Source organism: Medicago sativa, chromosome 1 (assembly GCF_051527215.1).
Source record: "Medicago sativa cultivar Bolivia chromosome 1, Bolivia_mono, whole genome shotgun sequence".
Taxonomy (NCBI): domain Eukaryota; kingdom Viridiplantae; phylum Streptophyta; class Magnoliopsida; order Fabales; family Fabaceae; genus Medicago; species Medicago sativa.
In genome coordinates, this window is record NC_140749.1 from 28,689,186 (window position 1) to 28,702,472 (window position 13,287).

The 13,287-nt window shown below is 34.3% G+C and overlaps 7 non-coding genes across 7 annotated transcripts; all 7 read right to left on the bottom strand.

Moving 5' to 3' along the window:
• Nucleotides 1-94: 94 nt before the first annotated feature.
• LOC146954036 (signal recognition particle RNA) lies at nt 95-396 on the bottom strand. Its single transcript, XR_015025334.1, has one exon.
• Nucleotides 397-2,244: 1,848 nt separating this feature from the next.
• Nucleotides 2,245-2,546, bottom strand: LOC146954037 (signal recognition particle RNA). Its single transcript, XR_015025336.1, has one exon.
• A 1,849-nt stretch (nt 2,547-4,395) lies between these two features.
• Nucleotides 4,396-4,697, bottom strand: LOC146954038 (signal recognition particle RNA). Its single transcript, XR_015025338.1, has one exon.
• Nucleotides 4,698-6,546: 1,849 nt separating this feature from the next.
• On the bottom strand, nt 6,547-6,848 carry LOC146954039 (signal recognition particle RNA). Its single transcript, XR_015025263.1, has one exon.
• A 1,566-nt stretch (nt 6,849-8,414) lies between these two features.
• Nucleotides 8,415-8,716, bottom strand: LOC146954040 (signal recognition particle RNA). The gene has a single exon (XR_015025273.1).
• Nucleotides 8,717-10,284: 1,568 nt separating this feature from the next.
• Nucleotides 10,285-10,586, bottom strand: LOC146954041 (signal recognition particle RNA). Its single transcript, XR_015025279.1, has one exon.
• Nucleotides 10,587-12,152: 1,566 nt separating this feature from the next.
• Nucleotides 12,153-12,454, bottom strand: LOC146954042 (signal recognition particle RNA). Its single transcript, XR_015025332.1, has one exon.
• Nucleotides 12,455-13,287: the final 833 nt, after the last annotated feature.

A 13,287-nucleotide genomic window follows, 5' to 3' on the forward strand; every position in this document is an offset into this window, starting at 1 on the left:
GTATTCTTTCCTTAACGAGCAAAAATTGACACAAAAAAGTAATGGTTCAAAGGCTAGGTTCACCGGGCTTAGTGGTCTGGAAAATTGAGCACAAAAAAGTAATGGTTCAAAGGCTAGGTTCACCGGGCTTAGTGGTCTGGAAATGCAGCAGCCTGTGGTCCCTCCACTGTTGGGAGCCAGAGGTATTCGCTGCTCTGTGAAACCAGCCTCACGCAGTTCCCTCTCGTCTAAGGACCAAGAGACATAGACCTTCGCCCATGTCCCGTGGCACAACTCTCAGCTTGGAGCGGGCAGGCCAGCATATTGCAGCTAACAGACCAGCCAAACAAGCCGTAGCCACGTTCCATCACTTTGGTTCTCCCACTTGGGTCACAAGTTGGCGCCACCCAACTCAGCAAACAATCAAGCCTGTTAGATTGTTATATAAACTTGATTTTTTTATGTTCTATCTGATTTGGGACATACAAATGCTTTAACCAGTCATGCTATTTCCTTCCCCAATTTGTTTGTAATTACAAACAAATCTTTTAAGCAAATTTCAATTAACCATTATCCATATTATTGTGTTCTTCTGTTCCTTTCCTTCAACTCTTATAATAAGTTTTACAACCAGTGCAGAATACAAATGTATTCATATTCACAATATAATTTACTTTCAATTTGAGTAACGCTCTATAAATATAGAATGCCTCAATGCTTCGTTATATATCCTACTTCCGTCATCATATACCATAATTGTGTTTAATAAGATAAACCATAACAACTCTCATACTTTGACAACGTTCCAGTGCTAAGTTTGGGTAAGACATGGCAAGCAATGCCATCTTCCAAAGGAAAAACAGGTACATCAAAAATAGAAGAAATCTTTATGATACATAAATACATTGTTAATGGAATCAATTGAATAGTTATTTCATAGCCATCGACCCATCATCTTTCTTAGTCCTTCTAGAGGATCTCCCTCTTGATCAAAAAACTTCATCGAACTGCCATACATATCATCAATTGTTTTTTATAATCAAAATACAACTTTATGAACACATATATAAGGTATTGAATTATTATGTGCGACTAACTATAAGGCTGCTAATTTTCTAAACACATTCGAATGGTACTGAGTTATTTTTTGAATATAGTTGAATTGTTAGCACTAAAGAGAGAATTGAACTAATTCACGGCGGTTTAAGTCTTGCAAAACATATAGAATTCACCCACGTCACAAGATGTCGTAGCATGTGCACGAAATTCAACCTATCTCAAAGATTTTGATTCCATGTGGTTTTAGGACTTTCAACTAACCAAATAAGAGTCGTAAAAGATGCAAAATGCTTTGATCACAACTGCTTTAGCATAAATTAGTTCTTAAAGAAAAACTCTTGAAGCTTTTTATAATCCCTGTAACATTTCAAGATTTTGAATTTATTCTCATACAATTTTATTTTCTTTGATTTTTAGACTATATAATATTGTAGGAGTTAAACATATTGAACTTGAAAAAACTAAAAATGCATAACGATTTTGAGATCCTTCTCATCCAATGTGATAAAATGTGGCTTTGTCAAGCCAATGCACAATATGCAATGTATCTCTCCATAAATTAAAAAAAATAAGGATAATAAATATGGAGGTGACAAATTACAATATCGTTTTACTTCATGAACTAAATATAATTACTTTTTTTTGGGGGAAAAATAATTAATTTTTCTCAAAAAAATATAATTATTTGCAGTTGATCATAATCTCACCACAAAAAAAAAGACCATAATCTTTTATTTGTAAACATATATTATCACAACTCTAACAACCGTGCTTGCTATTTAATTAAATTTTCAACAAATAAATGGATTGAATAGAGATTATAGACTTAAAAATCGGGTGCCATTAATGTTTCCTTTCCTTAACGAGCAAAAATTGAGCACAAAAAAGTAATGGTTCAAAGGCTAGGCTCACCGGGCTTAGTGGTCTGGAAGTGCAGCAGCCTGTGGTCCCTCCACATTTGTAAACATATATTATCACAACTCTAACAACCGTGCTTGCTATTTAATTAAATTTTTAACAAATAAATGGATTGAATAGAGATTACAGACTTAAAAATCGGGTGGCAATTAATGTTTTCTTTCCTTAACGAGCAAAAATTGAGCACAAAAAAGTATTCTTTCCTTAACGAGCAAAAATTGAGCACAAAAAAGTAATGGTTCAAAGGCTAGGTTCACCGGGCTTAGTGGTCTAGAAAATTGAGCACAAAAAAGTAATGGTTCAAAGGCTAGGTTCACCGGGCTTAGTGGTCTGGAAGTGCAGCAGCCTGTGGTCCCTCCACTGTTGGGAGCCAGAGGTATTCGCTGCTCTGTGAAACCAGCCTCACGCAGTTCCCTCTCGTCTAAGGACCAAGAGACATAGACCTTCGCCCATGTCCCGTGGCACAACTCTCAGCTTGGAGCGGGCAGGCCAGCATATTGCAGCTAACAGACCAGCCAAACAAGCCGTAGCCACGTTCCATCACTTTGGTTCTCCCACTTGGGTCACAAGTTGGCGCCACCCAACTCAGCAAACAATCAAGCCTGTTAGATTGTTATATAAACTTGATTTTTTTATGTTCTATCCGATGTGGGACATACAAATGCTTTAACCAGTCATGCTATTTCCTTCCCCAATTTGTTTGTAATTACAAACAAATCTTTTAAGCAAATTTCAATTAACCATTATCCATATTATTGTGTTCTTCTGTTCCTTTCCTTCTACTCTTATAATAAGTTTTAAAACCAGTGCAGAATACAAATGTATTCATATTCACAATATAATTTACTTTCAATTTGAGTAACGCTCTATAAATATAGAATGCCTCAATGCTTCGTTATATATCCTACTTCCGTCATCATATACCATAATTGTGTTTAATAAGATAAACCATAACAACTCTCATACTTTGACAACGTTCCAGTGCTAAGTTTGGGTAAGACATGGCAAGCAATGCCGTCTTCCAAAGGAAAAACAGGTACATCAAACATAGAAGAAATCTTTATGATACATAAATACATTGTTAATGGAATCAATTGAATAGTTATTTCATAGCCTTCGACCCATCATCTTTCTTAGTCCTTCTAGAGGATCTCCCTCTTGATCAAAAAACTTCATCGAACTGCCATACATATCATCAATTGTTTTTTATAATCAAAATACAACTTTATGAACACATATATAAGGTATTGAATTATTATGTGGGACTAACTATAAGGCTGCTAATTTTCTTAACACATTCGAATGGTACTGAGTTATTTTTTGAATATAGTTGAATTGTTAGCACTAAAGAGAGAATTGAACTAATTCACGGCGGTTTAAGTATTGCAAAACATATAGAATTCACCCACGTCACAAGATGTCGTAGCATGTGCACGAAATTCAACCTATCTCAAAGATTTTGATACCATGTGGTTTTAGGACTTTCAACTAACCAAATAAGAGTCGTAAAAGATGCAAAATGCTTTGATCACAACTGCTTTAGCATAAATTAGTTCTTAAAGAAAAACTCTTGAAGCTTTTTATAATCCCTGTAACATTTCAGGATTTTGAATTTATTCTCATACAATTTTATTTTCTTTGATTGTTAGACTATATAATATTGTAGGAGTTAAACATATTGAACTTGAAAAAACTAAAAATGCATAACGATTTTGAGATCCTTCTCATCCAATGTGATAAAATGTGGCTTTGTCAAGCCAATGCACAATATGCAATGTATCTCTCCATAAATTAAAAAAAAATAAGGATAATAAATATGGAGGTGACAAATTACAATATCGTTTTACTTCATGAACTAAATATAATTACTTTTTTTTGGGGGAAAAATAATTAATTTTTCTCAAAAAAATATAATTATTTGCAGTTGATCATAATCTCACCACAAAAAAAAAGACCATAATCTTTTATTTGTAAACATATATTATCACAACTCTAACAACCGTGCTTGCTATTTAATTAAATTTTCAACAAATAAATGGATTGAATAGAGATTATAGACTTAAAAATCGGGTGCCATTAATGTTTCCTTTCCTTAACGAGCAAAAATTGAGCACAAAAAAGTAATGGTTCAAAGGCTAGGCTCACCGGGCTTAGTGGTCTGGAAGTGCAGCAGCCTGTGGTCCCTCCACATTTGTAAACATATATTATCACAACTCTAACAACCGTGCTTGCTATTTAATTAAATTTTTAACAAATAAATGGATTGAATAGAGATTACAGACTTAAAAATCGGGTGGCAATTAATGTTTTCTTTCCTTAACGAGCAAAAATTGAGCACAAAAAAGTATTCTTTCCTTAACGAGCAAAAATTGAGCACAAAAAAGTAATGGTTCAAAGGCTAGGTTCACCGGGCTTAGTGGTCTAGAAAATTGAGCACAAAAAAGTAATGGTTCAAAGGCTAGGTTCACCGGGCTTAGTGGTCTGGAAGTGCAGCAGCCTGTGGTCCCTCCACTGTTGGGAGCCAGAGGTATTCGCTGCTCTGTGAAACCAGCCTCACGCAGTTCCCTCTCGTCTAAGGACCAAGAGACATAGACCTTCGCCCATGTCCCGTGGCACAACTCTCAGCTTGGAGCGGGCAGGCCAGCATATTGCAGCTAACAGACCAGCCAAACAAGCCGTAGCCACGTTCCATCACTTTGGTTCTCCCACTTGGGTCACAAGTTGGCGCCACCCAACTCAGCAAACAATCAAGCCTGTTAGATTGTTATATAAACTTGATTTTTTTATGTTCTATCCGATGTGGGACATACAAATGCTTTAACCAGTCATGCTATTTCCTTCCCCAATTTGTTTGTAATTACAAACAAATCTTTTAAGCAAATTTCAATTAACCATTATCCATATTATTGTGTTCTTCTGTTCCTTTCCTTCTACTCTTATAATAAGTTTTAAAACCAGTGCAGAATACAAATGTATTCATATTCACAATATAATTTACTTTCAATTTGAGTAACGCTCTATAAATATAGAATGCCTCAATGCTTCGTTATATATCCTACTTCCGTCATCATATACCATAATTGTGTTTAATAAGATAAACCATAACAACTCTCATACTTTGACAACGTTCCAGTGCTAAGTTTGGGTAAGACATGGCAAGCAATGCCGTCTTCCAAAGGAAAAACAGGTACATCAAACATAGAAGAAATCTTTATGATACATAAATACATTGTTAATGGAATCAATTGAATAGTTATTTCATAGCCTTCGACCCATCATCTTTCTTAGTCCTTCTAGAGGATCTCCCTCTTGATCAAAAAACTTCATCGAACTGCCATACATATCATCAATTGTTTTTTATAATCAAAATACAACTTTATGAACACATATATAAGGTATTGAATTATTATGTGGGACTAACTATAAGGCTGCTAATTTTCTTAACACATTCGAATGGTACTGAGTTATTTTTTGAATATAGTTGAATTGTTAGCACTAAAGAGAGAATTGAACTAATTCACGGCGGTTTAAGTATTGCAAAACATATAGAATTCACCCACGTCACAAGATGTCGTAGCATGTGCACGAAATTCAACCTATCTCAAAGATTTTGATACCATGTGGTTTTAGGACTTTCAACTAACCAAATAAGAGTCGTAAAAGATGCAAAATGCTTTGATCACAACTGCTTTAGCATAAATTAGTTCTTAAAGAAAAACTCTTGAAGCTTTTTATAATCCCTATAACATTTCAGGATTTTGAATTTATTCTCATACAATTTTATTTTCTTTGATTGTTAGACTATATAATATTGTAGGAGTTAAACATATTGAACTTGAAAAAACTAAAAATGCATAACGATTTTGAGATCCTTCTCATCCAATGTGATAAAATGTGGCTTTGTCAAGCCAATGCACAATATGCAATGTATCTCTCCATAAATTAAAAAAAAATAAGGATAATAAATATGGAGGTGACAAATTACAATATCGTTTTACTTCATGAACTAAATATAATTACTTTTTTTTGGGGGAAAAATAATTAATTTTTCTCAAAAAAATATAATTATTTGCAGTTGATCATAATCTCACCACAAAAAAAAAGACCATAATCTTTTATTTGTAAACATATATTATCACAACTCTAACAAGCGTGCTTGCTATTTAATTAAATTTTCAACAAATAAATGGATTGAATAGAGATTATAGACTTAAAAATCGGGTGCCATTAATGTTTTCTTTCCTTAACGAGCAAAAATTGAGCACAAAAAAGTAGTGGTTCAAAGGCTAGGCTCACCGGGCTTAGTGGTCTGGAAGTGCAGCAGCCTGTGGTCCCTCCACATTTGTAAACATATATTATCACAACTCTAACAACCGTGCTTGCTATTTAATTAAATTTTTAACAAATAAATGGATTGAATAGAGATTACAGACTTAAAAATCGGGTGGCAATTAATGTTTTCTTTCCTTAACGAGCAAAAATTGAGCACAAAAAAGTATTCTTTCCTTAACGAGCAAAAATTGAGCACAAAAAAGTAATGGTTCAAAGGCTAGGTTCACCGGGCTTAGTGGTCTAGAAAATTGAGCACAAAAAAGTAATGGTTCGAAGGCTAGGTTCACCGGGCTTAGTGGTCTGGAAGTGCAGCAGCCTGTGGTCCCTCCACTGTTGGGAGCCAGAGGTATTCGCTGCTCTGTGAAACCAGCCTCACGCAGTTCCCTCTCGTCTAAGGACCAAGAAACATAGACCTTCGCCCATGTCCCGTGGCACAACTCTCAGCTTGGAGCGGGCAGGCCAGCATATTGCAGCTAACAGACCAGCCAAACAAGCCGTAGCCACGTTCCATCACTTTGGTGCTCCCACTTGGGTCACAAGTTGGCGCCACCCAACTCAGCAAACAATCAAGCCTGTTAGATTGTTATATAAACTTGATTTTTTTATGTTCTATCCGATGTGGGACATACAAATGCTTTGACCAGTCATGCTATTTCCTTCCCCAATTTGTTTGTAATTACAAACAAATCTTTTAAGCAAATTTCAATTAACCATTATCCATATTATTGTGTTCTTCTGTTCCTTTCCTTCTACTCTTATAATAAGTTTTACAACCAGTGCAGAATACAAATGTATTCATATTCACAATATAATTTACTTTCAATTTGAGTAACGCTCTATAAATATAGAATGCCTCAATGCTTCGTTATATATCCTACTTCCGTCATCATATACCATAATTGTGTTTAATAAGATAAACCATAACAACTCTCATACTTTGACAACGTTCCAGTGCTAAGTTTGGGTAAGACATGGCAAGCAATGCCTTCTTCCAAAGGAAAAACAGGTACATCAAAAATAGAAGAAATCTTTATGATACATAAATACATTGTTTATGGAATCAATTGAATAGTTATTTCATAGCCTTCGACCCATCATCTTTCTTAGTCCTTCTAGAGGATCTCCCTCTTGATCAAAAAACTTCATCGAACTGCCATACATATCATCAATTGTTTTTTATAATCAAAATACAACTTTATGAACACATATATAAGGTATTGAATTATTATGTGGGACTAACTATAAGGCTGCTAATTTTCTAAACACATTCGAATGGTACTGAGTTATTTTTTGAATATAGTTGAATTGTTAGCACTAAAGAGAGAATTGAACTAATTCACGGCGGTTTAAGTCTTGCAAAACATATAGAATTCACCCACGTCACAAGATGTCGTAGCATGTGCACGAAATTCAACCTATCTCAAAGATTTTGATACCATGTGGTTTTAGGACTTTCAACTAACCAAATAAGAGTCGTAAAAGATGCAAAATGCTTTGATCACAACTGCTTTAGCATAAATTAGTTCTTAAAGAAAAACTCTTGAAGCTTTTTATAATCCCTGTAACATTTCAGGATTTTGAATTTATTCTCATACAATTTTATTTTCTTTGATTTTTAGACTATATAATATTGTAGGAGTTAAACATATTGAACTTGAAAAAACTAAAAATGCATAACGATTTTGAGATCCTTCTCATCCAATGTGATAAAATGTGGCTTTGTCAAGCCAATGCACAATATGCAATGTATCTCTCCATAAATTAAAAAAAAAATAAGGATAATAAATATGGAGGTGACAAATTACAATATCGTTTTACTTCATGAACTAAATATAATTACTTTTTTTTGGGGGAAAAATAATTAATTGTTCTCAAAAAAATATAATTATTTGCAGGTGATCATAATCTCACCACTAAAAAAAGACCATAATGTTTTATTTCTAAACATATATTATCACAACTCTAACAACCGTGCTTGCTATTTAATTAAATTTTTAACAAATAAATGGATTGAATAGAGATTATAGACTTAAAAATCGGGTGGCCATTAATGTTTTCTTTCCTTAACGAGCAAATACTGAGCACAAAAAAGTATTCTTTCCGTAACGAGCAAAAATTGAGCACAAAAAAGTAATGGTTCAAAGGCTAGGTTCACCGGGCTTAGTGGTCTGGAAGTGCAGCAGCCTGTGGTCCCTCCACTGTTGGGAGCCAGAGGTATTCGCTGCTCTGTGAAACCAGCCTCACGCAGTTCCCTCTCGTCTAAGGACCAAGAGACATAGACCTTCGCCCATGTCCCGTGGCACAACTCTCAGCTTGGAGCGGGCAGGCCAGCATATTGCAGCTAACAGACCAGCCAAACAAGCCGTAGCCACGTTCCATCACTTTGGTGCTCCCACTTGGGTCACAAGTTGGCGCCACCCAACTCAGCAAACAATCAAGCCTGTTAGATTGTTATATAAACTTGATTTTTTTATGTTCTATCCGATGTGGGACATACAAATGCTTTGACCAGTCATGCTATTTCCTTCCCCAATTTGTTTGTAATTACAAACAAATCTTTTAAGCAAATTTCAATTAACCATTATCCATATTATTGTGTTCTTCTGTTCCTTTCCTTCTACTCTTATAATAAGTTTTACAACCAGTGCAGAATACAAATGTATTCATATTCACAATATAATTTACTTTCAATTTGAGTAACGCTCTATAAATATAGAATGCCTCAATGCTTCGTTATATATCCTACTTCCGTCATCATATACCCTAATTGTGTTTAATAAGATAAACCATAACAACTCTCATACTTTGACAACGTTCCAGTGCTAAGTTTGGGTAAGACATGGCAAGCAATGCCTTCTTCCAAAGGAAAAACAGGTACATCAAAAATAGAAGAAATCTTTATGATACATAAATACATTGTTAATGGAATCAATTGAATAGTTATTTCATAGCCTTCGACCCATCATCTTTCTTAGTCCTTCTAGAGGATCTCCCTCTTGATCAAAAAACTTCATCGAACTGCCATACATATCATCAATTGTTTTTTATAATCAAAATACAACTTTATGAACACATATATAAGGTATTGAATTATTATGTGGGACTAACTATAAGGCTGCTAATTTTCTAAACACATTCGAATGGTACTGAGTTATTTTTTGAATATAGTTGAATTGTTAGCACTAAAGAGAGAATTGAACTAATTTACGGCGGTTTAAGTCTTGCAAAACATATAGAATTCACCCACGTCACAAGATGTCGTAGCATGTGCACGAAATTCAACCTATCTCAAAGATTTTGATACCATGTGGTTTTAGGACTTTCAACTAACCAAATAAGAGTTGTAAAAGATGCAAAATGCTTTGATCACAACTGCTTTAGCATAAATTAGTTCTTAAAGAAAAACTCTTGAAGCTTTTTATAATCCCTGTAACATTTCAGGATTTTGAATTTATTCTCATACAATTTTATTTTCTTTGATTTTTAGACTATATAATATTGTAGGAGTTAAACATATTGAACTTGAAAAAACTAAAAATGCATAACGATTTTGAGATCCTTCTCATCCAATGTGATAAAATGTGGCTTTGTCAAGCCAATGCACAATATGCAATGTATCTCTCCATAAATTAAAAAAAAAAAATAAGGATAATAAATATGGAGGTGACAAATTACAATATCGTTTTACTTCATGAACTAAATATAATTACTTTTTTTTGGGGGAAAAATAATTAATTGTTCTCAAAAAAATATAATTATTTGCAGGTGATCATAATCTCACCACTAAAAAAAGACCATAATGTTTTATTTCTAAACATATATTATCACAACTCTAACAACCGTGCTTGCTATTTAATTAAATTTTTAACAAATAAATGGATTGAATAGAGATTATAGACTTAAAAATCGGGTGGCCATTAATGTTTTCTTTCCTTAACGAGCAAATACTGAGCACAAAAAAGTATTCTTTCCGTAACGAGCAAAAATTGAGCACAAAAAAGTAATGGTTCAAAGGCTAGGTTCACCGGGCTTAGTGGTCTGGAAGTGCAGCAGCCTGTGGTCCCTCCACTGTTGGGAGCCAGAGGTATTCGCTGCTCTGTGAAACCAGCCTCACGCAGTTCCCTCTCGTCTAAGGACCAAGAGACATAGACCTTCGCCCATGTCCCGTGGCACAACTCTCAGCTTGGAGCGGGCAGGCCAGCATATTGCAGCTAACAGACCAGCCAAACAAGCCGTAGCCACGTTCCATCACTTTGGTGCTCCCACTTGGGTCACAAGTTGGCGCCACCCAACTCAGCAAACAATCAGGCCTGTTAGATTGTTATATAAACTTGATTTTTTTATGTTCTATCCGATGTGGGACATACAAATGCTTTGACCAGTCATGCTATTTCCTTCCCCAATTTGTTTGTAATTACAAACAAATCTTTTAAGCAAATTTCAATTAACCATTATCCATATTATTGTGTTTTTCTGTTCCTTTCCTTCAACTCTTATAATAAGTTTTACAACCAGTGCAGAATACAAATGTATTCATATTCACAATATAATTTACTTTCAATTTGAGTAACGCTCTATAAATATAGAATGCCTCAATGCTTCGTTATATATCCTACTTCCGTCATCATATACCATAATTGTGTTTAATAAGATAAACCATAACAACTCTCATACTTTGACAACGTTCCAGTGCTAAGTTTGGGTAAGACATGGCAAGCAATGCCATCTTCCAAAGGAAAAACAGGTACATCAAAAATAGAAGAAATCTTTATGATACAAAAATACATTGTTAATGGAATCAATTGAATAGTTATTTCATAGCCTTCGACCCATCATCTTTCTTAGACCTTCTAGAGGATCTCCCTCTTGATCAAAAAACTTCATCGAAATGCCATACATATCATCAATTGTTTTTTATAATCAAAATACAACTTTATGAACACATATATAAGGTATTGAATTATTATGTGCGTCTAACTATAAGGCTGCTAATTTTCTAAATACATTTGAATGGTACTGAATTATTTTTTGATATAGTTGAATTGTTTTCACTAAAGAGATAATTGAACTAATTCATGGCGGTTTAAGTCTTGCAAAACATATAGAATTCACCCACGTCACAAGATGTCGTAGCATGTGCACGAAATTCAACCTATCTCAAAGATTTTGATAGCATGTGGTTTTAGGACTTTCAACTAACCAAATAAGAGTCGTAAAAGATGCAAAATGCTTTGATCACAACTGCTTTAGCATAAATTAGTTCTTAAAGAAAAACTCTTGAAGCTTTTTATAATCCCTGTAACATTTCAGGATTTTGAATTTATTCTCATACAATTTTATTTTCTTTGATTTTTAGACTATATAATATTGTAGGAGTTAAACATATTGAACTTGAAAAAACTAAAAATGCCTAACGATTTTGAGATCCTTCTCATCCAATGTGATAAAATGTGGCTTTGTCAAGCCAATGCACAATATGCAATGTATCTCTCCATAAATTAAAAAAAAAAATAAGGATAATAAATATGGAGGTGACAAATTACAATATCGTTTTACTTCATGAACTAAATATAATTACTTTTTTTTGGGGGAAAAATAATTAATTGTTCTCAAAAAAATATAATTATTTGCAGGTGATCATAATCTCACCACTAAAAAAAGACCATAATGTTTTATTTCTAAACATATATTATCACAACTCTAACAACCGTGCTTGCTATTTAATTAAATTTTTAACAAATAAATGGATTGAATAGAGATTATAGACTTAAAAATCGGGTGGCCATTAATGTTTTCTTTCCTTAACGAGCAAATACTGAGCACAAAAAAGTATTCTTTCCGTAACGAGCAAAAATTGAGCACAAAAAAGTAATGGTTCAAAGGCTAGGTTCACCGGGCTTAGTGGTCTGGAAGTGCAGCAGCCTGTGGTCCCTCCACTGTTGGGAGCCAGAGGTATTCGCTGCACTGTGAAACCAGCCTCACGCAGTTCCCTCTCGTCTAAGGACCAAGAGACATAGACCTTCACCCATGTCCCGTGGCACAACTCTCAGCTTGGAGCGGGCAGGCCAGCATATTGCAGCTAACAGACCAGCCAAACAAGCCGTAGCCACGTTCCATCACTTTGGTGCTCCCACTTGGGTCACAAGTTGGCGCCACCCAACTCAGCAAACAATCAGGCCTGTTAGATTGTTATATAAACTTGATTTTTTTATGTTCTATCCGATGTGGGACATACAAATGCTTTGACCAGTCATGCTATTTCCTTCCCCAATTTGTTTGTAATTTCAAACAAATCTTTTAAGCAAATTTCAATTAACCATCATCCATATTATTGTGTTCTTCTGTTCCTTTCCTTCTACTCTTATAATAAGTTTTACAACCAGTGCAGAATACAAATGTATTCATATTCACAATATAATTTACTTTCAATTTGAGTAACGCTCTATAAATATAGAATGCCTCAATGCGTCGTTATATATCCTACTTCCGTCATCATATACCATAATTGTGTTTAATAAGATAAACCATAACAACTCTCATACTTTGACAACGTTCCAGTGCTAAGTTTGGGTAAGACATGGCAAGCAATGCCATCTTCCAAAGGAAAAACAGGTACATCAAAAATAGAAGAAATCTTTATGATACAAAAATACATTGTTAATGGAATCAATTGAATAGTTATTTCATAGCCTTCGACCCATCATCTTTCTTAGACCTTCTAGAGGATCTCCCTCTTGATCAAAAAACTTCATCGAACTGCCATACATATCATCAATTGTTTTTTATAATCAAAATACAACTTTATGAACACATATATATAAGGTATTGAATTATTATGTGCGTCTAACTATAAGGCTGCTAATTTTCTAAACACATTCGAATGGTACTGAATTATTTTTTGATATAGTTGAATTGTTTGCACTAAAGAGATAATTGAACTAATTCATGGCGGTTTAAGTCTTGCAAAACATATAGAATTCACCCACGTCACAAGATGTC